The sequence below is a fragment of the Haemaphysalis longicornis genome, unplaced genomic scaffold, assembly GCF_048455015.1.
Source record: "Haemaphysalis longicornis isolate Haplotype H1 unplaced genomic scaffold, Haemaphysalis longicornis Haplotype H1 scaffold_4, whole genome shotgun sequence".
NCBI classification, from domain to species: domain Eukaryota; kingdom Metazoa; phylum Arthropoda; class Arachnida; order Ixodida; family Ixodidae; genus Haemaphysalis; species Haemaphysalis longicornis.
Genome location: NW_027526361.1, coordinates 84,715,189 through 84,740,227, shown reverse-complemented (window position 1 = coordinate 84,740,227; position 25,039 = coordinate 84,715,189). Strand labels below are relative to the sequence as shown.

The 25,039-nt window shown below is 46.4% G+C and overlaps 1 long non-coding RNA gene across 1 annotated transcript in view; it reads left to right on the top strand.

Moving 5' to 3' along the window:
* Nucleotides 1–9,192: 9,192 nt before the first annotated feature.
* LOC144180418 (uncharacterized) overlaps nucleotides 9,193–25,039 on the top strand; it is a 38,118-nt gene continuing 22,271 nt past the window's right edge. The window contains exons 1-2 of the long non-coding RNA XR_013324410.1: nucleotides 9,193–9,597; nucleotides 12,006–12,067. This is a non-coding gene — a long non-coding RNA (uncharacterized LOC144180418). The remainder of the gene's footprint in view (nucleotides 9,598–12,005; nucleotides 12,068–25,039) is intronic.

Sequence of the window (25,039 nt, the reverse complement as noted above, 5' to 3'; positions counted from 1 at the left end):
ATGGACGCCACCAAGTTTTGTGGGAGCTCCGATGTGTTGCCGTCCTAAATGTTTTTTTCACTGTGGCGTAAATCATTTATAAAGGCTAGAAACACCTCTTTCATGTGCAGAAAGTATTATTTCACCTCCTTGTTTGTAAACTGCCTCAGGATATTTATTATATTTTATAGGGAACAGCAGGATTGAGTAATGGTGTCTCCGTATGAGGACGCGACGCCATTTGCGTAAGAAGTATTTTAGAGAGACTAAACTTTGTTTTCTTACCTCTAGACACTTGACATTGCTAAACATCTAAGTATGGAATTTTTCTGCAGTGAATATAATAATTCGTGACTGAAAGGGTTAAATGCACGCGAAGAAGTGTGAAGTCCCTCACTGCGGAGCATCCCATATTCCAAATTTAGCGTTCTGGTTGTGAAGCCTAAAAAAGCTGAAAGAAATGAAAGCTTTTGTGTGCTTCTTTTATTGAGTCCGCACTGCGAATACAAAAAAAAACGGCATCAAGGCAAGAAAAGACCGTAACCCGGTACCGAGGCATGCTTTGCAGCGGCCGTGATCTTTCGGCTCCCACAAGAAGATCTTCTTTTGCTGCTGTTTTCTTTTTCGGCTGTTTTATCGAAAGTATAAAAAAAGAACAAGTGCCAGTTGCAATAGGCATGCCTCAGGTTATCATGAGCCGCTGCAACCCAAATCACCTGGAATATGATGGAAGCGAAAAAGCCGAAGTGTAATCCTTAAGCGCTACTATTCTGACGGATAATTTGCTTCTTACTGAAGTCCTACACCACTTAATTCTAATTTATACATGGGGGTTTAATTTGTTTAACAGCACAGAGGAGCTCTTAGTGGGTTAGAAATATTTCCGCAACAATATTGCGCGTCAAAGCAGCGTCCGCGAATATGAGCTACTGTGGATCGTGGCTCATTGGTGGCCCGGCAGCTCACATTCTTCACTTTAGTGAAAAAGACCGTCACTATACATCGAAGTTTTCAAAAGAATGGCGTCAATGAGCAAATGAATAATTCAAACAATATTTATAAGAAAAGTAATTAAATAATAGAGGATCCAGGAACAATCCTCAGTAAATTAACACAGAAAAAAGTGTTCACGAAATATGCAGATTCATGGCTCTGCGTTAAATTACCACGAAAAGGGCACAGATGCCGTCTTCATAAAAATAGATCCCTGAATTCATGACCAAAAACCAATCAATACAACGGGATCGAGGAACCACCTTTAATAGGCAATTACTGGAGTAGTCGTTTCATAGAAATAATTGCACATATAACCATGCGTGAAAAAGAAAGTAATACGAACAAGTAAAATCTGTAATTGATATCAACGGCTCACTATGTTGTGTTGCTTCAGCCTATCACAGGCACACCTAAATCTCTTCCTGTACCGAAATCGCCCTCCACTGGAATATGCGGGTGCCTAAATGTCCATGTACTGATATGTTCCTGCACAGATAAGTCTTGTAAAAATAAGTTCAAATGAATGTGCTTTTCTATTCCTTACTTGCCGCAGAGTTTGGATTCCGTTCCGGCGAGTGCACTATGCCATACTACCTAGCAACGCCACCGCACCCAACTTTTACAGTGCTCATCTCTTGCAGTGTGCTGTTTTGTCGCGTGCTGTTTCGTCGCCGTGCTGTTTTGTCGCCGTGCTCTTCTGTCGCGTGCTGTTTTGACGCCGTGCTGTTTTGGCGCCGTGCTCTTCTGTCGTGTGCGGTTTTGTCGCTGCGCGCTCTTGTCGCTGTGCTGTTTTGACGCGTGCTGTTTTGACGCGTGCCCTTTTGACGCCGCGCTGTTATGTCGGTGCTATTCTGTCGCGTGCCGTTTCGTCGCGTGCTGTTCTGTCGGTATACCAATGAGTCCCAACACCGTGTGAGCAGAACTTCGACATATCGTGCCCTCCTCAACAACGTTCACTAAAAAGCCTGCAATCTAGGCTACTCTTGCATGTTCCACAGTTTAGTGTGTCCGCCGCACTGAAACAATTGCACTGAACAATATGGTATGAAAGCGACATTGAAAAAGTGGTTATGAAGAGGTTAATCCCTGTGTGCACTATTTGACACACCAATGAGGTACATGTGAAAGCACACAAGAGTTTACCCTTACGAGGCACGAGTTGCGGTATCGCAACCCCTCCCTCAACTTCTGCCCCGACATCTCCAGGTGAAGTAAAGCAGGAACAAAAGCTTATATTGCGTGACATATATGCGGATCAAACAGCCACAAAATAGGCACCACCGCTTTATTTCACGCGAACTGCAAGAAAATTAATCAACCATGCATACTTGGATGGAGAAGCCTGTGCTCTTGAAACAGCGTTCAAAGCTGGCCCTAAAGTGAGCGATGTGCCGGCATCACCCTGTAGGCTGCATAAATGAATATTGCAGGAACTTCACATTATTATTTTCAAGCGTGGAAGCTAAGTTAAGAAGCGATGAAAATGCGGCACCTTGTACAAACTTCCCGAACACCTAAGGTGTTCTAACGGGCTAATGAAGCTGTATATAGCAAGGACCAGAATGGAATGCACTTGGTTTTGAGCATTCTATATACTCATCCTAAATTTATCTCGCTGCACCCAACATTGAATGCTTGCGATGCACACATGATGCCAGTTTGCGATACCTTTTCGAGACCGAAGGTGACAGCTCTGCCATTCAGACACTCATTGCCCTCCCCCGCCCCCTGTCGACGGGCACTATAAACAAGCTCGGCAGGATCACTTGAAAGGTTTCTTGTCAGCACATAAAAGAAACCGCTCCCAAAGAGGACCTTCACACTTACCACAGTGGACTTGCTGGTCAGGAGCAAAGCTTCATACGTTTCATCGCTAAGGGATTTTTTCCACTCCTCTTGCAAGCGGTGTGCAAAGTTGTAGGTACTAGGTAAATTCCTCTTCAAGCCATCACGGGTGTTTTTTTGTTGCCCAGAAGCACTGCATTTGATCACGCCTGTTTAAGTGCAGGTGTGCTGTCCTCTTGCCGACATTGTGTATGGAAAACCGCTTCTGCATTGATTTGATGACTGTAATTGTTGCAGCTGCATCTCTTAATGGCACAGCTTTAGAACTGTAAGATGGGTTCTTTTGAAAAAAAAAACAGCTACTATCACTTCATCCAAAAAAGCAGCACTGCCGTGTCAACATTCATCTTTTCAAAACTCCTTCCCTCCACATGCTTTTTTGTTAAAAAGCGAGCTCGCATGAGGACGTCATGCTTCTCGTACTGCCCAATTTCTTGGCAGGCTCCCGATGGTCATTTCACCGTCAATAAAAAGATTCCACATATTCGTGATGATGTGTGATTGTTGAAAGGACAGAAACAGCTCTTTGTCTGGGTCACAGGGATAGACAACAACAGGCCTACGGAACCCATTTCCCAAGTGTCACATCATTGTCACATTAATCTTGTGATCATCTGTCGCAATTCACATGACATTTAAACCGCACTCGTCAACATCCAGAACCACATGCTTCATTAGCTGGTGGAGCACTTTACCACGTGATTGGTTCGTGAAAAAACCACACAAAATTCTGTATGAGGTTGACAGCCCCACTGCCATGAAGCAGAGCCTTATTTCCAAGCTAAATGTTGCTAATAATTTCTTGCCCTTCTGGCTCGCCTTTGGTGGTTTGCTGTCCAAAGAAGCAGTCCATCCTGTGATAATACATGCATGTTGAACTTACGCCAATTTCATCAATGACTATTGAGCAAAGCTTCCCTTCTTTTGGCGGGCCCACTTCCAGTTGCATTTTTTTCTTCACCAGTTTTGTGACGCTACTCTCGCTGTTGTATTTTCTAGCATACCGCAATAGGATGCTTTTAAAGGAAGCTTTAAAAACCCTCGTTTCCGAATACATCGGTAGGCCTTCGGTGAAAAGTACTAGAGAATGACGCACTCTCAAACAATGCAGGTGACCAAACAGGTCTTAGTCTGGCTGAAGCTGCAAGCTGTTCATACGCAGTCCTATAGGCTGACCTGTGGGGTCTTCACCTTTTATAGGCACCTTCTTGGCGTAGAGTAGAACCTGCTATTCTGGAAGCCACTTCGTGTCTTCCTCAGATGATCATTATCTTGTTGTAGTCTTCTCTAGGAAACACCGCTCCTAAAAAGATATACCCTTAAACCGTTTATTTGCCGCACATCTGCAGGATTATATGACAATCAATCTTGGCCAGATTTGATTTGTGTTTTCTTTTCTGCGCAGCTGGGCAATTTTTGTTTATTGCACCTTGAGTGTCTGCTTGTAGGTCCCCAGCTGGGCAAGAATGCCCCAAGCTGTCAGCAAAAATTACAGGGGGGACGTTTGGTGAACGTAAGAGGTTTTCGCTATCATCCTTGTGCTTTGAGTTCTTTTACTGGTTCCATTTGGCAAGGACGGAGCGTACTGTCAGCATTCGCTCAAACTTGCGTTGCTTTGGGTGGTAGTTGTGGCTGCATGTAGCTTGTGTATCCAGGGAAAACACTTGGAATGATATGTGGCTTCAGACGCCGAAGTTCCGTGATCGTGAGAAATGACCACTCTCCTGGAAATGCAGGCCGCAGACCACACTGCTGTTGAACTTGTCATTTGGTATGAAACCCCTCCTGGATATAGCCTTTAACCAAGCCTGCCGCACGCTCACATCAGAAGAAAACTCATGGAGACTGACTCCAAGCTTCTTTTTATCCGGCTTGCACTTTGACACACAGCAATAAGACATCTTGTATGAAAAAAAAGTAAAAAGTCAAGGGATGCTTAAAGTCGTGAATGCAGCAAGAAAAAAAGTTCAAATTTTGCACCAGGGCCAGTGTTGCCTTCAATCCAGAGGGAGAGATAGGAGGCATGCACATCACACCTGTGGCATGGCATTTCAAGCATATACAACTAAATTATCCGTGCAAAAACAATGAGGGCAATAGTTTTAAATTTTTTCCAACCACCTAAACAGCGCGCGAGCTGTATACCGGACCATGAACTCAACACAAACAATCAACCCGTTCGTATCGTTCCCCACCTCCGAATTCTGGTGCTCACCATTCCGAAAGACCGGTCGGGTGCCCAAACAATCCTACCACCCAAACGTACTCTCTCACGATTGCTGCTCCTTATCCATCGAGTCTCTCACCGAAAATTTGGCCTTGAAAAATCAGGTACTCTGCGCATAACCCAAGCCGGACTCCATACAGTGCTCTCTACCTAGCCCTAAAACACTCCGACCAAATCAAACTGAATACTACGGTGCGGCAAGCCTACAAAAATGCCTTAGGATTACCCTTAAAACTGCAACAAAAAAGGTACTACAACTAGGCGCACAAAATATGTGGGAAGAAATCGAAGTCCATCGAATTTCTCAATTCACACTCCTCCAACTAACTACCACGGGAAGAACCACCCTCGGCCGGCTAGGGTATTCAAACCCACAAAAGCAACACGGGAACACACCCACTCCCGGGCCAATTCGACAATAAAATATAGTGGCACCAATCACACGTTACATGCATCCGACCTATATAAAGGACGACGAGCAGCAAGGGTACGAGCAATCCATGTGCAGTAGAGCAGCTCCCCTTAACTCGCTATGCAGACGCTTCTTCATACCCCCCCAACTTTGCCCATGCTTACAGTCTCACCGACGCCAACGGAAAAGAATTAACCGCAGTCATGACCATTAAAATCTATAGAAACAGCTGAGGAAGTTGCTATAGACCTAGCCGCCACCTCTTCCAAATACTATGTACTTATACTGACAGACTCCGAAGCTGCATGCCGCAATTTTCTGACCGGACGAATATCCCTACCAGCATTGGCTATACTAAATCAGATTAAACAACTTCTAGAACTGCAGATTGTCTGGTTACGTGGCCACAAATCACTCAAAGGAAATGAGTCACACATGTCGCTGCCCGCGCCCATACACACCGGGTCGTTTCCCAAGAGGGTGATAACTTACAAGCTGACGACATCCTCAAGCCTAAGCCTGTGCGAAAATACGCATACATACTAGTCCAATATCGGCACGATCACCAACAGCACCCAGTGCCCCAGCCACACCTATTAGGATGCATGCGAGGTGGAAGGAAAACGGACAGACACATGTTTGTTCGCGAGAATACAGCTCAAGGGATTCCAGATTTTAAATAGTTATGGGAGGGACGCATCCGTTCGTTTGGAGGAAGAGCAAGAATTGAAGCTTTGGCGCGAACACAAGCGCGAATCGGCGCAAAAACAACATAAAGCTGCTTGCACCGTCGTTACTGCCTCAAGCTCAGCTCGTCAAGTAGCGGCGAATCCCTCCCGGATTAACAGCAAATTACCGGCTTGGAACACCGGCGTGAGCCAATATCACTTCTTCAGTGGACTTTCAGGAGAGATATTCGACACTATCACTTCTAAGCACGTGCACATGACCGGTTGCCGGTTTATGCGTGCGCAGGTCTGTAGTGGAGAATAGTTGGAGGTAGGAGGGGAGGCGTTCACGCGCAGCTGTAGGTTTCATGCCCGCACTGATGGATGGCATGTCCGGTGCGCTAGTGCGATATTTAAACGTGGACGTTAATAGGCGCAATGGGACCTGTCCGGAGTCCTTAGTGGCAGAGCTGATTGGGTTTGTGTGTTAGGTTATGTTCACAATATCGACACAAAAGCCGTATCGTGACCTATTGATGTAACAAATGGCATATCACGCAGTTCGGTTGGCTGAGACGTGAAATGACGTCATTCTTAAAGTTATTACAACAGTTTCGGCAACAGTCTGATCCCGGCCTTACACAAAGAGTGAGGTGCTTGCGACGCGGGAGGGACACAGGCAGTTCCATGTTTATCGGCAAAAACAAAGGTTGGATCCGTCAGCGATTCATTCAGCTGATTGGCTAGGAAATTCTCCATCGCAAATTATGATAAACGTGTTTTGTTTCGCGCACTCATTGGGCTGAGTCCAGCTTTGCAGGTCATCCTTCTTCACAGAGTGGAACGGCACTAATTTTTTATTTCTGCCTCCAACGCGGCTGGGTGAGGCCTTTACACGGCACCATGCTTGTCCCTGCAGTCTCGGAGATGACCTTTTCGCAGGCGCCAGAGGGTAGCAACATAAGAATTAGCTGCTAGTTTCGAACAAATCTTGCGACGTTGTCGCTTTATGTTTCTTCGCGGTGCCGATGTCTTGTACAGCTGCCTAATTTTAGGTGCAGAGCATTTTAGGGGCTGGACTTGTCGTCGTAGCTTCCCGTAACGTGTAACACTAAGCCGCCAGAATCAGGCAGCGCAGCGAGATAACGGGCCCAAGCAGAGCCCGGCGTCTACAGAGGCTTCCAACACCAAGTGGTTTATATAGTCATAAGCGTTCGAAACTGGTGAACAGCTGCCGCTTGTCATACATCTCCCTGTTGTTTAGCGCAAAAAAAAACTGCAGGTACATTTGCGTCGAACTATACGCAATTAACCGGCAGCGCCCGCGTTGATTTAATTAGGAATGCTCGTTGAGTTGGTTTTTGCTATAGTACACGAAACTAAATGTCAGTGCGAGACAGAAATGGCGCGTTCCAACATGCGCATTAAGACCCCGGCGGCGCCGGCATGTGTGGGATGAAAAGCAAGCACAAAAAATTAGTGACCTTTCACTGTGTGGAAAATGATGACCTGCAAAGCTAGACACTGTCCACGGAGTGCACGACATAAAGCACGTTTGTTGTAATTTACAATGGAGGATCCTTCCTAGAAAATCAGCTGAATGAATGTCTCAAGGATCCAGTCTTTGTGCTTGCAGAAAAACATGGAGCTGCCTGCGCCCCTCCCGCGTCGTAAGTATCTTACTGTTTGTGTATTTTACAATCCCAATCCGCTCTACCACTAAGGACTCCGGACAGGTATCATGTGGCCGGTTAACGCCCGTGTTTAAACCTCGAACGAGCATAACGGACATGCCATCCATCAGTACGGGCATGAAACCTATAGCTGCGCGTGCACGCCCCCGCCTCTCTGTGGAATTTGAGCGGAAAGAGTGACGGCGGTTTTTGATAATTTGAGAGGGAAATCCTTTCTCAGCCGTTACCTGGGCTTCGAAAGAGTGGTGTCTGCTTATGCCCGCATAACCGAGTGAGCGAGCGCAGCAGCGACGAATGAAAGAAAACGGAGAGGAGTGTCTAGCGAAATGTGAGGGGACGCATGCGGCTACGGTGTCACCTCTCTCACTGCCTTTTCCTCACACGTCTCATGCGTTGCCACGAAGAAACGCCCTCCGCCTGACACTTTCTCCAGACGCTGTTCCATTCTCCGCTAATCCAAACTAAGTGACTTTTGTGCGGGAGGTTTAAACACGATTTGCCACAACATGCTCGCTGCTCCCTTGTGCGGAGTTGTGCGGGGGGAAGCGGCGCGCTGCGTGGTAGCAGCAGAGTAGCGGACACCGCTGTTCGTTCTCTGATCACGCGAACACTTCCTGAGACGCATTAGAAATGCGTCGTGATCGAGAAGACTGCAGATTGCGCTGCGCAAAAATTTTGTACTTTGGAGTATAGTAATCATCACTGCATTTTTACGCCCATCCGCGCTTCCGTTTATTTTTCGCAATTATCTGATAACCGCACTACCGCGGATAGCTGCCGACTGCGCAACTTTCCGAAAGGGCATCCGTGAAGGCGACGGAAAAAACAGTCGTGAAAGACGTGTCAGCGGCGGTGAGGAGGAGCCCCGGAGCGGCGCCGAGTAAATCGATGAGACCGGAATAAAAACGAGGTGGGGGTGGGGGGGGGGGGGGGGGGGGGTGTTAGACATATACTGCTTTGCAGTAAAAGACCAGAACTCCTGCTTGTGCTGTTCCAGGCATTGGATGCCTGAGCACTGCGAAGGCCGGAAATTTGAAATCCATTGGACAAACATCCGTTCCATTTATTAAGGGAGAAGTGACACAGCGGCGAAAAGCGTAATGGGTGGTAGCAGTGAGCGGATAACGACGCTACATCTCATTATGGCGAATCACTTCTCTGCATTTCAGACAGCTTTCTTGTTTGGTGAAACGGCTTTCATTTTTTTTTTATTCTCGCGGGTGCGTCAACTGGCCATAAGCTCAACGCCTCATCATGGTATACAGGAGCGAATTACGTGAGGGTAGTTCGCGCAGTTCGCATGCACATAACGATTCCGGCAGTGCAGCCGTCGTCTGCTGGGCTGTTCCCGCAAACACGACACAAGCGCATTCCGCTGGTTATCCTCCGTGTTGCCCTGAGCAAGGCGCAGGTGAAGTTTCTATCACCGCCCAGCAATGAAGATCGCCGGCTGATTATAAGGGGAAGGGGTTGTTTTGTGCTTGCGCGAGCAGCCTAGCCGATGACGGAGGCACTGACGGGATCCGTCTGCGCATACAAGTCCTCTCTCGTTTCGCCACCCTCTACCCTGATAAAGCGCTGACACCCCGGCTGGTCGACGCTACCGCTATATTGCTAAATCATTCGGCGGATGTACCTTTGGCTGTTCAATTTGGGTCAGGGATGGCAAGAGACTACGTAATTCCGCCCAGGAAACGCGACGCAGAAAGCAGAAAAATTTGGTTGCATAGAGTTGAGCGGGCAGACTTCAAGCCGACGCTATCACGCCTTTGCGAGGTAAGTTTGGGGATTTTTGTTCTCTCTTTGGTAAACTCTGCGCACGTTTTAGCAATCATTTACAAAGGAATGCGTATTCACTCCGCAACGCTAGTCCACCCTCGGTTCTGAGTGGCATTACGCGCAGCGGAGAGTTTTTCCCGTCGCAAGCTTTGCTTTTGACATGAGGCCGCGTATTTGCTGTATGCGCGCTTACTTTGTAGCTTAGTTATCAGCGCCGTAGCATGTTCAGTAGGCTGTCGCAAGGTTACCGTGCCGCGTAAAATATATTCACGTGAATTCGTGCGTGCTTTGGTGGACGGGAGCTTGCGACTGACCGTGTACAATGTGTGTGCACCGAGTGCGTGTGGGCTCTTTGTTGCGTGAAGTCGTGTTTTGTGTGTACGCGCCCAAGGTATTATTATAGGCCCGTTGTGAGGACAGTGGAACCGTTTGCTGCGCAATATGTGCTTGGTAGGTTCGGCGCACATTATGGCAACAGAAAGAAAAGTGTTCGGCTAAATAAAAAAAAATTAAGACCAGTTAATTTAATGACCGCGCCTTTGACGTACGTATGGTTCGCAATTTATGTTATCGCTATGTTAAATTCGCGCACGTTTGAGTGGGCACTTGGAATGCCTAATCGCACCACCACGGCTGTACGGCCTTTCTTCCGTGTATACATAGTGCACAGAGGACCGTTCATTACGTCTTGACGTTTCCTCTGCACGCGAGGCCGTGCATTTGCAGTGCACGCGCTTACTTCAGCTTAATTGTCAACGCGGGCGCGTATCCGGTTATTGCGATGTGAATCAAACAGACTGGGCAAGTATACTTTCAGCAGACTTATTTCTATAGAGCAAGACTTCTTTTAACGCATTTAATGTCCGCCGGTTGAGCGTGGATGTGGCACTGAAAAGATGGGCGAACAAAAATTTGGCTATGATTGAGCCGTCCCGAACATTCTTCTGCATTGCATTATCACCTATAATTACGGATTGTTTGTGGCGCATCTGAAAAGCGGTGGTGATATTTTTTTTCGCTTCTCAATAGCATCATTTCACGAAGGCTCAATTTGAGCAACAGATATTGGAGAAGCTTGTCGTTAAAACTGAAACCAAACGCCACTCTTAGCATTTTTTCCCACAAGAAGCCACCTCGGGAGCCCAAGCTCCCTGAATGGTGTCATTAACGACCTTTGTGACACGCCTCCATTTCTGTGATACACCTCTTTGTTTTCTCTTGTTGATCATTGTAATATGGTATTCTGTTGGAGATTTTCCCGATGTGGTCATCAATTAGTGCCATGTACAAATATGCAAGACAATATCCCAGTGCAAAGTAATTGTGTATCTGCCTCCATTAAAACGCCTGCATGGGATCCCGCCCCGTAGGAAAAAGATCGTGCAAGAAGAAATATCTGCAACAATTAATTGAATGAGCTATTTGTAAATATCCATTGTGCTTCGAGGAACTCGATCTTTTGTTAGCATGGGAACTAAGAGGCCACAATCTGTAATTTCACACATTAACCCATCGAGTGATCACAGCCTTCTCTGGTGTCTGTTCGAAGAATTACGTGCATACGCTAAAGGCGAGTTTTTTGCATTTACCTCCGAGGGTTCTGTCACGATCGTTGGTGCAACAGAAAACTCCCGCCGTACGTTCTCTTCCTTCCTTCTTTGCTTCCTTCATAAAGAGAACCAAACTCGAATGTATAATTCTTAATGATGGAATTTTTTCTTTTAATATAGACGAAAGATTCAAAACCCTTTCGACGTAGTGAAAGTCAGAGCCACATTTGACCAGTCTACGGCCAGTGTTGTACAACCTTGAAAACACCGGGACACATTTCACAGGGGGCTGGGAGAGGGGAGGTAATTATTTTCGTGGACACAAAGCACACGAAAAACCGTTCGCATTCAAATCGCACACGTCGATCCACATGGGAGATGGATTCTGCCTGAGTGCTTTGTTTCTAGCTCAGAAACACCACACTGATTCAATAAATTTCGCGGTTCTTTTGTTTCCCCGAAGCTACTTATTCTCGCCTGCTTCACGAAAAAAAATGCCCGCAAATACAAACGGGTAGGTTTGCGTTGAGAGGGATCGACCAATTAAATCAGTAGCACCTTTATTCCGTCAAATCTGAAGGAAAGGACGCTCTGTGTCTCTTCCCTTTGCGACCACACAAAAGACCTCACAAGTGATTTTCTCTATCTTCGTGACTCGGTGCTTCTCTCTGCTACAACTGACAGGACGGAAGGCGGAGGGAGCGCCGGGGATAACGATGGCAGCATGGAGTTAGTAAATTCGGTCACAGTTAGGCTCTCCCACTTAGCCGCGTTCGAGGATCGGCCCTTATTTGCATATTGACGAGTGCGCTTCTTTCTCAAAGCTGGCTGATTGCTCTGATCCACTCTATGCAGGTGGCGGTGACCTGCTGCAGCACTCGGCACACGCTCCCACGTTCGCTCTCATCTCCCTAGCCGTATGTCACCTTGTTCCCTCTAACGATTTTACAACTCTCCAACAGGTGTAGAAAGTTTAGTTTAACTAGTTTTTATGCAGACAGGAGCCCTGCTATAAGGTTCGCCGACGTGGAAGCATAAATTGATTAGAGAGGAAACTATGGAAGTGTTGTATTGTTAAATTTGCTGCTTCACGAGTACACCGCCTGTTGCACTCGGTGAATGCGGCGGGAATCGACAGATTTCATTAACTAAAATACTTAGTATTCGTTTTCACTCTTACGTGTTGGAAATTCGGTTATTCCGTAAGGGCTGCCAAGAAATAAGTACTAGTGCATGCATTTACGCACTAGCGATTGTAAAATCATGGCCATCAATCTACTGGCAGCGTCTGGCTTTTTGAAGGAAAGAAAAATTCTTGACGACGCCAGCATTTCAATGTTTGTATAGGACTAAATTAATCTTTACGAGGAGAGAGATGCACGATGTTTACCATGCACTAGAAGCTACAAAATAAATAATAGAGGGGAAGAGTAAAAAATGGGACAGTTACTTTTGACTCCCTTGCGTACAGTGAGTGTGTTGTTCTTCCTTGTGTGGGCACCTACAATTGCAACCTGAACGATGCATTAAGAGGTTTTGATGCTTTTTTTCTGAGGTTTGTTTACGAATTGCAGATTTGATTCCGTGCTCAGAACTAGCCTTTTGTGGCCTTGAAAGCCAATCGCATTGCCTTGTGGGCGAGCACTGTGCAAATCATTCGAGCCTCTCTGTGATGTTAATCATGTTACGGGAAACGTTACAACGCAATAGCGGGACACACAGGTGACAAATATCAACATGCCCAGGCACGCTAGTATAACGTACATTTATGCTGCACAAGATGAAAGGACGGAGCGCACTATAAGTAAAAAAGAAATACAGACAATACACGCAAAAGATTCTCAGTACGGGACGGGATAAAGCAAAGAAGATCACAACGGGGAAGCGGCCTAATAAATCTAATAAATAAATAAATAAATAAATAAATAAATAAACCGTCTTATGGGTGCATATGGTACGCTTTTGGTAATGCAATGACTTTGTTAGAGGTAGAAGGACGGTGCGGGGTGCCTCATCCAGGCAAGAGTGAGGAATGAGGCAGAGGCTGGGTAAGTCGTTGTTGAAAGATGCGGCGAAGGCTAACGAGTGTTTGTAGCAGAAAAGTAAGGCATGGCACCGCGTCGCCGGTAGTTTGGGGTTGTGACAATAGCCGCGGAGCACCAATTTTCGGGCCGTCCAAACGAGTCCTCAAAACTCTGAAGGACACTCCTTGAAACTGTAGAGAGAGAGAGAGAGAGAGAGAGAGAGAGAGAGAGAGAGAGAGAGAGAGAGAGAGAGAGAGAGAGAGAGAGAGAGATAGGCAGACCGAGACACACACAGAGAGAAAGACAGCGAAAGAGGAAAGTTTATTGCCCGCCAGGCAACCTTCTTCAGCGCGGGCTTCCTTTTCCTTCTTGCCTTCCCGCCTTACCGTTGTCCTCTGTCTGCATCACTTCTGACAATGACGATGACGATGCCAGTGGGGTGTCCACTACGATGTGGCAAAATCTTGCGCTGGGCGTTCCTTGTTCATTTCCGTTTTCGATTTCTCTCCCATCATCACTCGCTCCATTATAGTAATTAATTTTTCATGGCACCGCCATTCCTGCCAAAATAGTGCCCCCCTCCCGCTAATAGTGCCAACATTCCGAAACCTTCAACTGAAATTCAAGATGTTGGCTCAAGTGTGCAATACAAAAGTCTAAAAATTGCTCGCTTTTATCAATAATTATCTATTCCCTACGCTTGTTTATATTTGTTTAACACAATATTGGAAAATAAAGGAGCATATCATGGCTCTCCATTAGCTACGAAGCACTTGCTGAGTGGAAGTGACGCTTTTCTGAATTGTATCTCCGTTCACAAGCTGCTCCTACAGTGGCCATTTGACGGCTACAAAGGACTTGTGCCATTCTCGTAAATTTACGTACGCGTGCATCGTTTGTCTGCGCGTGACGGCCTCATTCGAAAGCTTCGCATTAACGCGGGCCCGCCAATTATGTGACCGTTGTACAGCAAAAACCCTCGTCCCACGTTCCTCGAAGCTAGTGGTAAAAGATCGCCACAATCATGTGAAGCACGGAATAAGGCGCTTACGACGGGTATACGAGCGGACGCGCATACGGGGACGTTTCTCCACGCCTCCACTTGTAGTTTATGGGGTAATGTACTGTGAGTATCGCAGGGAAGACCATCTGGACATCACGTACGTTGGGCGTATGATGGCGGTGTTGCATTTCAAGACTGCTTCACGACGCCATTTAGATGGCGTCGGGACGGCACTCTCATCATGAAAAGAACAGGCATTGTGTCGATAGCGTTGTGGGCTGCATACAAAACACGCGAGCGGGCCGCCGTTTTTGTAGCACTCGGCGCAGATACAAAGCCGCTCTGCTGTCCAATGTTTCGCTGCAAAAGTGGTGAAAAATTCCCAGAAAAATCAAGCACGAACCCTTAAGACACAGCACCATGATAACCATGGGAAGAGCAAGCTGCCAGGGGTTAAAAATAGAAATGAATGCGGGTCAAATTTAAACAAGCCTGTAAATTAAAAATGTACGGTTGGGAATGTGGTAAATGAACTAAATTCTGTTTCTTTTTGCGTTACACTGCCAGCAGACATGTTCCGTATTCTAGTATTAAGGTGACCCGTATTTATACGGCGTCTGTTGTCAAGACTACGCCTCCGCATGGACGCGCAGGTTTGGCGGGCGTGGTAAAGACGTAGCGGGGAAGTAGGGGCGTGATCGCGAGGGAACGTCGTCACTCTGCTCTACTTTTTGCCGTTGTGCTATACGCATGGCTCCACGCATGAGTAGTCTACCAGGGGCTGAGTTCTTTTCGCATGGTAGATCTTTTAGGAAAAAATCGCTGCCATTCGCTCGGCAGCGGGTGCAACCGCACTGCGTTCTTTGGAGAGCGTTATTGATGAGTGCACGAGTGGGCATCTATATTGACGGATGGTTTGTTTTAGGGAAAATACCAAGGGGTGCATTCAGATAGAATGTGATAAATGCGGAGTATTGTATAGGGTTAAAAAGGGAGCCGTAAGAATTTGCAAGCACTAAAAATAACGATGTTGTGAAAAAGATTGCTGTTCTTTCTTCCTTCGTTGAAGAAGTACGACATTTTTAGCCGCCACGACATGAATGGAACTCCGAGCAGGTTTGACCGCAGAAGAAAATTGCGAAATAACTTATGCACTTTGTATTTTGCTGGGCTCATAGCCGCAACACTTTGGTTAGATGCTTCGTGGTAATAGAATATAACGAGTGGGCGTGTTCATTCCCGGTGTTCTAAACCTGGTTCAGGTGCTCAGAACCATGCTTGCAATCATGTATCAACAATTAAAGCAACGATATAATTTGAGTACCTAAAGTGGTAGATAAGGAACTATTAATGAGAATAGACGTGTTCAAACCCTACACTACATGCGGTTTAGGGAAACCAGGGGTCAAGTCCTTTATGTTTAGGTTACATGAAGGAACATTATTAGTATGAACGTTTATGGAAGAAAGGGGGTTATCGGTACCGTGGGGGACAGATTGTTTTAGTTGTAAATCACCCGAGACGATTGATCATGTATTTTTGCATTGTTGGGAGGGGGTATGTCTTTGGGATGTGCTACAGAGTACATTACACAAAGACTTTCCACTTGATCCTCACGGTATACGTTTTCTTGCAACAGATAATGAGGATGGAGTGCCTTACGATTTAGTCATGGCACTGGGTCTCCATAGTATTTGGCGCTCACGTACAGCAAGGTTGTACACTGATGTTGATGCGCCATGTGCAAGGGAGTATTTCAAAGAGAGCATTGGGCGATTCGTTGAAGTTAGTAAGTTTCACCAGGAACTACCTGATTGGGTGCCCGAAATACAGCAACTAATCGATATTAGGGCATTTTAAATTGATGAAGTCAGCCCTGTAGTGGATGGCAAGTCAACCTCTTGTATGTGTACATATTTACGATGTTGAGATGTAATCTGTTGTAAGTTGTCAAAGACAGGCAATAAATACAAAAAAAGTCGAAATGGAGCAATCAGGTAGACGCCGGCTTCGTAACGAGAGGGACCCAGGTTTGATTCCGGCCACGAGTAGCGTTTCTTTTCCTTCACTTCTCCCACGATCATTCATCATCATCGTCAGGGAATGTTGGCTTCCCTGCAGGGCGTATTCGCGTACACAGGCATCAGTGACGATTCTAAAGCTTCGCTTTGATAATTGTCGCAGTCGTCTTCTTACATGCCTATTGACATGCCCAAATAATCGCCACCACACTAAACGTCGCCTTCGGTGATGTACGAGATTGCCCCAAGAAGCTTAGTTAAAACTGTCATATAAGCGGTCGTTTTCGTGTGCACTGTCTGCCGTGGTGCCACCACACAGGTTGTTGGAACCATGGCGTTTAGAAGCCAATATAAACCCATATAAAATGATTGGATAAAATAAAAAATATTCATGTTTACAACCACCCCAAAAAACACAAAAATAAAGAGAAAAAGTCCGCAAAAAAAGTCCGCAAAAAAGTTTAAAATACAAGTAAAGAAATGAAGAAAATGGCGACAAACCGTGTAGAGCCATGCATATCCAGAAAAAGCCAGGTTTGGGGAAAAAGAACAAATGTAATCGTTATAATAACGTAAATTGAGATAATTGGTCAAACAGAACATTAAAAGCAAGAAATACAAACAATAAAATTTTCATCAAAGTGATCTGACAAAATAAAATATATGCATCTCCCACAACTCTCCCCAAAACGAGAAAATAAAGAAAAAAGTCCGTAAAAACGTGCAATATATGAAGGGAAAATAGTGAAAATGGCGAAAAAACCTTTTACGCCTTGTATTCCACAAAAGTGCAGATTTCGTGGAAAAAACAAACAGCTGTTGTAGCTGACCGTAATATGTGGCGCGTACCAGGCAATGCCCAACACATTAAAAGTACGAAGAAATGCCGAGCCCTCATCAGCGTGTGCCTCGCTGCGACCGCCGACCGTCCCCGGCACGCGCAGTGGCTTTAGCAAAAAAAGCAAAAAAGAAAACAGGCGAACATCCAAGGAGCGAGAAAATGCCGAGCGTGCATGTGAGCGCGTACCTCTCAGCGACCGCCCATCGTTGTCGGCTCGTGCAGTGGATTTTGCAAAAAAAAAAAAAAAAAGAAAGAAAACAGGTGACGAGAACGCTGAGGAGCGGCTCGCGTTGCTTAGAAACCAATAACGGCACAACTGGCGCAACACCTGCTCCACGAACCTCGACGCGATTCCAGGAACGCCGCGCATGCGTCGTGCACGTACGCGCTGCCGCTGCACTCCAGCGGTCAAGCGCTACCAATCATGCAATGCTTGCCTCACGTAACTCGACGATATCGATGCATATGACTATGACTACTACTAGCAGAGTGGAAAGCAAGGACGGAACATGTAAATAAACGATTTCGAATTTGTACGATTGTGTGGTGATGTCTCCTTCAATGCTCACGGAGAAAGAAATCCTGCAGCTTCGCTAGAGTTCAAGCCTAGCGCGACTTGGTGCCAGCTTCGCCAGTTTTTTTCTGTACGTGGTACGCTTAAATGACTTCCTTCCTCAACGGTCTTTTTTGCGCAAAACGATTTTAGCATCTTTGAATACCGCAGCGCACCCGGGTAAAAAACAATGACCCGCGACATACGTGTACTAATTACTTTTTAGTGCACGATTGTGTTTGCTCAATCTGGTATTTATACGCTGAATTGTTTGACAAATGTAAACATTACCCCAAAAATATGCCTGTTCATAGATAACTCACACTTTACAAAACTCGAACGGGGACATGTGCGTAACTGCGCAATTTTTTTTGTACCGATATCCAGATTCGACATCAAAGATTTGTATCCCGATATCGGTTTCAATGAAAAGTTTACTGCTACTAGCCTGATTAGATTTCTTGGTATACCGATAGGGTTACGATTCGATTGTAGGGTTTAACGCGCCGACGCAACGCTGGCGATGAGGCGCGCCGTAGTGGAGGGCTCCGGATTAATTTTGACCACCTGGGGATCTTTAACGTGCGCCGAAATCTCGTACACACGGGCGTTTTCGCTGTTCGCCTCCATCAGAAAAGCGGCCGCCGTGGCCGGGAATTGAACCCGCAACATCGTGCTCAGCAGCGCAACGCCTTACCCACTGAGCCACCACGACGGGTGATAGGGTCACAAAGGAGAAAAAGAGAACAGAAGTGCACTCGAAAAGAAAACTTGCAAGAGCAGATTCTATTGCTTTATGGGTTGCAAATATTTGAGTGAATATATCTGGTTCTCACGTAAGGGGCACTTGTAATCCAATATCCCAGCGGCTATATGTAGTCACCAGTGTCCTGTTAGCGATCGCATTGCGCCTTCTAGACCAGAAGTGTTCGCTCTGTTCACGCTCCTGTCTGAAAAATTGTTTCATGTCTTTCCCCTTCCACGACAACCTACTCCCTCCACCTATCCCTCGCTTCAGGGCCAGTTCAGCGACTCCATCTGAGGCATATTGGGTCGACTAGCTGAGCACGTCAAGCACATTCTTACTGCTTACTGCGTCGCTCCTTTCTCTGTAGCTCGCTGTTTACATATCTACCATCTTGTGCCACCCTTCCACACCCTTGTTCACCGCCATGCCTTCACCGACTGTCTCGGTCCTCACAAGGGTCGCAATAAAACCATTAAACTACAAAAATCTCTCCCTTCACTTCATTCCCATCATCTAGTCAAACATTAAAAATGTGAAATATTCAGTGTGCCAATTCTTTTATTGAAGATTAGATATGAATATTTAAAATTATATGAACGGCCTCATCAAAAACCCAAGCACGGCAGAAAATCACGCGTGCATATTCGTCCGGAAATTGTTTCTTCCTTCTTTTCCGTAGGAACCATTTTGCCTGATAAAAGTGCGCTGGCGGCCACAATAAAAAAATGAAAGTTTCAAAAAATTATTTCTTATTGATGAAAAACTACGTCTTTCCTCCTGCGTAATTATACGCAGTCCTATTTCAGCGTTTACGTGTTCTAGCTTATTGTGAGTTTTAGGCCTAAAGGGAGGCTCAGCACAGTTATCACTGCTGAGACCTTTAAAGCCACATATTTCATTCGTTGTTTTTTGCTGTGTTATTGTCTTGAAGCCGCGAAGGCAATGCGAGCATTTCGTCATGGGAACAGCAAAGACGCTAGCAAAGTACATTAATTTAGAGCTAGCACGTACTGGTCGGACAGGATATAAAGCAAAAAGAATAAATTAGTAGCAGCTAACCATACGTCCTTACTATTCCGCTCAGGCCTGGAATACACGACTATTGCATCTCCCTTTTACCGGGGCATAGAGCCGACACAATTTCTACCAGTACTTTGCGAGTATTCTCGACGACTTCCGTGGCCTTCCGCTGCCATTACTTGGTAGGCAACAGAGGGCCCCTTTATATTTTTCTCCGTGTCTGATGTTCAAAGGCAGCCGCCGCGGCAGAGAGAATAAGCGGCATTTAGCTATGCTGTCAGCACCCCTATATCCCAGGACAACGTCTCGCCATCCAACAGAACAAATAACGCAATAGAGTGCCCACCCACACTCTCCTTGCCCTTACATCCTGTGGCTCTCTTCTTCCTTTCCTTATCCTAACCTTCATCCGGCTGCAGAGTTGGCCCCAAGAGACCAGCCGGGCCGTTTGCCGTGGAACTTTATTATCGGGCGGCACCTTTCCTCGACGTGAGTTTATGCAGCTGATCAAGGGAACCGTTTCCCCTTTCTGTGCTCTGCGCGACGCAACCCCTTTCTCCGTTATGCACTTAGCGTTGTGTAAGTTATTATTAGTATTACGTGGTATTAAACGTAATGTTCTTTCCGTTACTGGCGAGTTGTCGTTCTTATGAATATGTGTTCAAACTCTTTTGTTCATATTTAAAGTAATACAGACGCCGATGCGTTCTGCATGGCGTTTGTGTAGGGTGGTTTGTAAGTCATTGTCCCGTCGCCTCGCATCCTTAGTTTTAACTCCAGTCTCATTTACGATTTTTCTTATCTAGGTGGCATAATTTCTCTGCGGGCGTGTCGGAATGTGGAGACGAATTTTGAGGATGCCTTTTGCTGACGCAGCCAAGCCAAGTAACGCTTTCCCGTTAAAAACATCGGGCGCAAACTTTCCTCAATTCTACGAGTATTAGGCAGTTTTAGCATATCGCTACCGTGTTTGCGTTACCGTTTACCGTGTTACCCGAAGCCGCTGGCGACGGTGAAGCCTGTGCCGGTAAGTTACCGTTCGCGGTAACTCTCGCGCTGCGCAGTTGACTCCCCCAAACACGGTAAACGGTAACGTAAACACGGTACCAATATGCTAAAACTGCCTATTGTCTCAAAAATGATGTTTCCGGCCACGTCTCGATGCACTGCTGTGATGTAAAACATCAGAGCCCTCCACGCATATCGCTGCAGGGAGGGCGGGAAGGGGGGGGGAAGGAAGTGCAAATGTGCCTGTTCTTTTTTTCTCTTTTAAATGGGTTCCTGTAACTACTACTAAAGGACATGCAGTAATAAAGGCCTGGCTATCATTTACGTTCGGAAAATGCTTTCTTCTTCTATTATACAGGCCTGCCATCTCCGGTTCGAAATGTTAATTGAGCTTGTAATATCGCCGCCAGGTTTTGTGTTATATGGTGACGGCTGTTCAACCCAAGCAATAAATGCGACACCACGTAACCTTAGGTACATTGCATAAATTATAAAGCTTGTACTTTATATAACACAGCCTGGAATTATGAACATAATGCGACCGACACCTGCGTTATGCGGCTAAATATTGTGAAGTAACAAATTTTTCTGGAGAGCTGCCAAATTCAAGGCGAGTATACCTGTACATGCGCTGTCCATTTTGGAGAGCCGGTGTGCACGTGACACAGTGCAGCGGGCCACACATCAAACAGACTAAGATATTCATGGTGTCAACACGGCAAGTGCAGTTGTCCGCTGAAAAAACGAAATCACTGTTTCAGCCAAAGTTCCGTGTGTAGCTCGAGAGGCTGCGTCACTGGCACACCGCTCTCTTCATGCTATATAATCCTGTTAACCTTTGTTGAAGGTTAGCGCTGTGTGTAGAGTGCGCATCCATTATACCTTCACCCATTATAGCCTGCGGCTGTGCTCATAAATTATCAGTGAGGCAGGTAGTGTAGCGCAGCCGCCAGGCGCACACAGACCTGCCGTCCAGTAGCCTAAGCTCATAAACGGCACGCATTGTTTTGGTTACGTAAGACGGTGTGGTCTGAATGGGGAAATGCGAAATTTCTGTACCTGGTTGATGAGCCTTATATTATACGTTCAAAGCAAAACCAGGGGGTACACTGGTTATAAAGGCTATTTTTATTCGTTCTTCAGTCTTCTTTGTATTTTGCGATTAATAATACATTCTCTCAGCTTCTTTTTTTGCTACTGCCAGTCGCATATTTTAGCGATCGCCTCCTTTCAGAGCACCTTCTATTTAAGGGTCTTCCCTTGTTTCATTTCTCCGCGTCTATGGGCAGCAACTGAACTCAGGTCTGAGAGTACGGAACAGAGCGCAGTCAAGTAAGCATGCGCCGTCAGCCAGCTCACGGCAGTGCAAACCTTTTCCGTGCATATGTGTCCAGCCTACAATATGTATTAATTGGTTTCGAACCCTGAATTTCGTAATGGTCGATCAAGCAGGCTATCCGCGGTGCCAAAGGTGCACGAAGAGTTGGAGGTGACGGCTAACTAAATGTCGCGCGCTGTTTTGGACGCCGTGGTTGCTGGAACGCGCTGCATGCTGAAAGACCAGCATGTAATTAGCACATACGGAACTGGACTGGAACCACTGAAGTAGTCAGAACCATTGAATTTCATACTAATATATGGTAGAGCGAAATTTGTCGCTGCAATCGTGTATTGCGGCGGGTGCAGCCTTAGAAAATAGCAACGTTTATCTCATACGCGGCTTGACCAGCCGCACGGCTTCTTTGCTTTTGAAGCCAAGTCAACAACAAAAAGAAAAGCGTAACATTTTTTCTTGTTCGTCTTGCATGAAGCTTCCAATAAATCTTTGGAGCTCTATCTTCACATTATCAAAACAGCCTCAATATTAATTTAAAATATTATTTTTATATTTTCGTACCTACTCGCAACTTTTGAGCATGTTGACAAGCAATGTAAAGGACAAGCAGACCGTTCCTACCCGGTACGTGCACCGGCACACTCGCTTAAGTACGGCTCTCCTATACCGTAACCCCAGTTTCTATGTAGTATAATTTATTATCTAGGGTTAGACCCAGTCACCCGTATTTAGCAAATAGCATCCCTTCTTGCGAACTTGTAGTGTATGCAAAGCACACATCTTGCAAGTTATCTTCGTGTTTGCGTGGTACATCTATCAAGGTCATGAAGTCGAGACAGTGACAGAATCCCGTCTGGCCGGGAGAATACATTTCAAACACACCAGACGCCGACCAGTCAAAAAATTGTTCTTGACGTTTTGGCTTCAGGCACGGAAGCCTTTTTCACAATGAATACATCACCAGAAATGGATCGTTTAAATTGGGTTGAGCAACCGCTGTAAGGAGCGCACGTAGATTGGATTTAGATTTCCGTCGTTACGATTAACCGTGTTAGATGTGGTCTGAATGATTTGTGATTCCCGATGTAGGCGTGAAGTTGCCGATTTTTCTGTCGCGACGATTCTTACACCGTCCCAGTCAATCATGTGGTCATTCGTGACGGCGTGCTCTGCTAAAGCGTTGTTGCGAACGCTCTTATTCTTTACGTCACGAGCTTGGAGACAGGGGAACTCCTCAAGGCTCGGTACTGTCTCCCTTTTTGTTCAATCTAGTCATGTCCAAATTAGCTAGAACACTTCTCGATATTGAGGGGGTTGAACACACCATCTACGCTGATAATGTTACCCTGTGGAGTGCTGGGGGCAGTGACGGTGAATTGGAGGCTCGATTGCAAGAAGCTGTCAGGGCCACCGAGCTACACCTCGCCCCTTCGGGTCTTAAATGCTCCTCAAAGAAGTCGGAGTTGCTTTTCTATAGCCCATCTAGACCAGGGCGCAAGCCCAGGGGTTGGGAGCAGGACAGGAGGCCCAACGTTGCGCTTTCTGACATGCACGGCAATCGCATTCCGGAGGTCAATTCCATCAGAGTTCTGGGCTTAATTATCGAAGGAAACGGTTCCAATAACTTAATGTTAATGTTACAGAAGATTACTGGGGAAGTTGAAAACGCGTTACGAATGTTTCAACGCATTCTCAACAGGAATAGGGGTATAAGCGAGGAGTGCGCCATCAGGCTTATTCACGCTTTCGTCCTATGCCACATTTCTTACGTCGCGGCTATGCTCAATTGGAAGAAAACCGAAGAGAAATGCCTCGACACCATGATTCGTCGCGTTTCTAAGGTAGCTTTGGGGCTTCCTATCAATGCATCCACAGATCTCCTACTGAAACTAGGGGTTCACAATACGTTATCAGAAATCGCAGAAGCCCAGCACACTGCGCAGGTACGTCGACTGTGAGGAACTAGAGCAGGAAGAGACATTCTGGTCACTCTGGGCATCTTTACCGAACAGAATAAGGAGAGTGTTAAACACCTTAGCAGAGAAATCAGAGACTCGATCGTGGTCCGCCCTTTCCCCAGAAACGTCCACCCTGTCTTTAATCAAGGAAGGAGACTGTCTCGAGCCAAGGCACTTTTAGCTGCAGCTCTCGAGAGCCCTACGGAGTCGGCTTTTGTAGATGCTGCTCAGATAAATGGAAGACAGGCCTTTTCGATAGCCGTCCTTGATGCTCAAGAACGGATGTGCAACGCACTTTCCGTGTTTACCAAGAATCCGGAGGTTGCTGAGCAAATGGCCATTGCACTTGCTCTGCTTGATCCTCAACATAAGGTCATTTATAGCGACTCTAGGGCGGCCACTCGAGCCTTCGCAAGGAGACTGGTTGATGCCAAAGTCTCCAAGTTATTGGAAGATAGACACATTAGTAATCATTCGATAGTCTGGTTTCCAGCCCACATGGGCGACCTCGGGGGAGGACAGCGGAACTTCAATGAATCCGCACACGAGGCGGCGCGAGGACTTATCAGCCGCGCACCCTCCCAACCACCCCCGTCTCCAAAAAGGGCTTTCAAGGATCAACTTCAGACCTACAACGAGCTCACCAAGCACTTCTACTTCAATCGACGGGAATTTGCGCTCCCACACAAAGGACTCAACAGGGAGCAGTCAGTCACTCTCCGCATGTTACAAACGGACTCATACGCCAATCCTTGGAAGATGAGCCACATCAACTCGGACTACGACGGAACTGCTACCTGTTCAAAGTGTGATGAGCGTGTGAACTTGGGTCATATGTTGTGTGGTTGTGCTACGCAAGCCTCCTATCTGGAGGATAAGGTCAAGTGGGACAGTGCTCTCAGGAGCAGTGAACTTAACGATCAATTCTGGGCTGTCCAGAAGGCCCGCGTAGCGGCGGAGAGTCTCGGGCTCCCCGTCCCGACGTGGGAGATGCCCTCTACACCTTTACACCGGCCAGGTGTCCTTCAGGACCCTTTTTGGAAATAAAGTTTCTCCACCACCACCACCACGAGCGTGTTGCTGTAATCGTTTCTCGTATTTTCCTGATTCCCCGATGTAAACACCGTCGCAATCTGCGCACGTAATTTCATACACAACTCCGGGGAAGCGTTCCTTGGGCAAGCTGTCCTTCACTTTTAACAGCTGGTGACACATCCTTCTTGCCGGAACGTGTGCCACCTGTACGTCATACTCCCGTAAGACACGTGCGAGACATTCGCTTGTTCCAGGAATGTACTAGTTGTTATATGACATCCTGTTGTTTTCATATTATTATTAAATGTGTTGGGAATTTTCGTGCATTAAATTTGTTGTAAA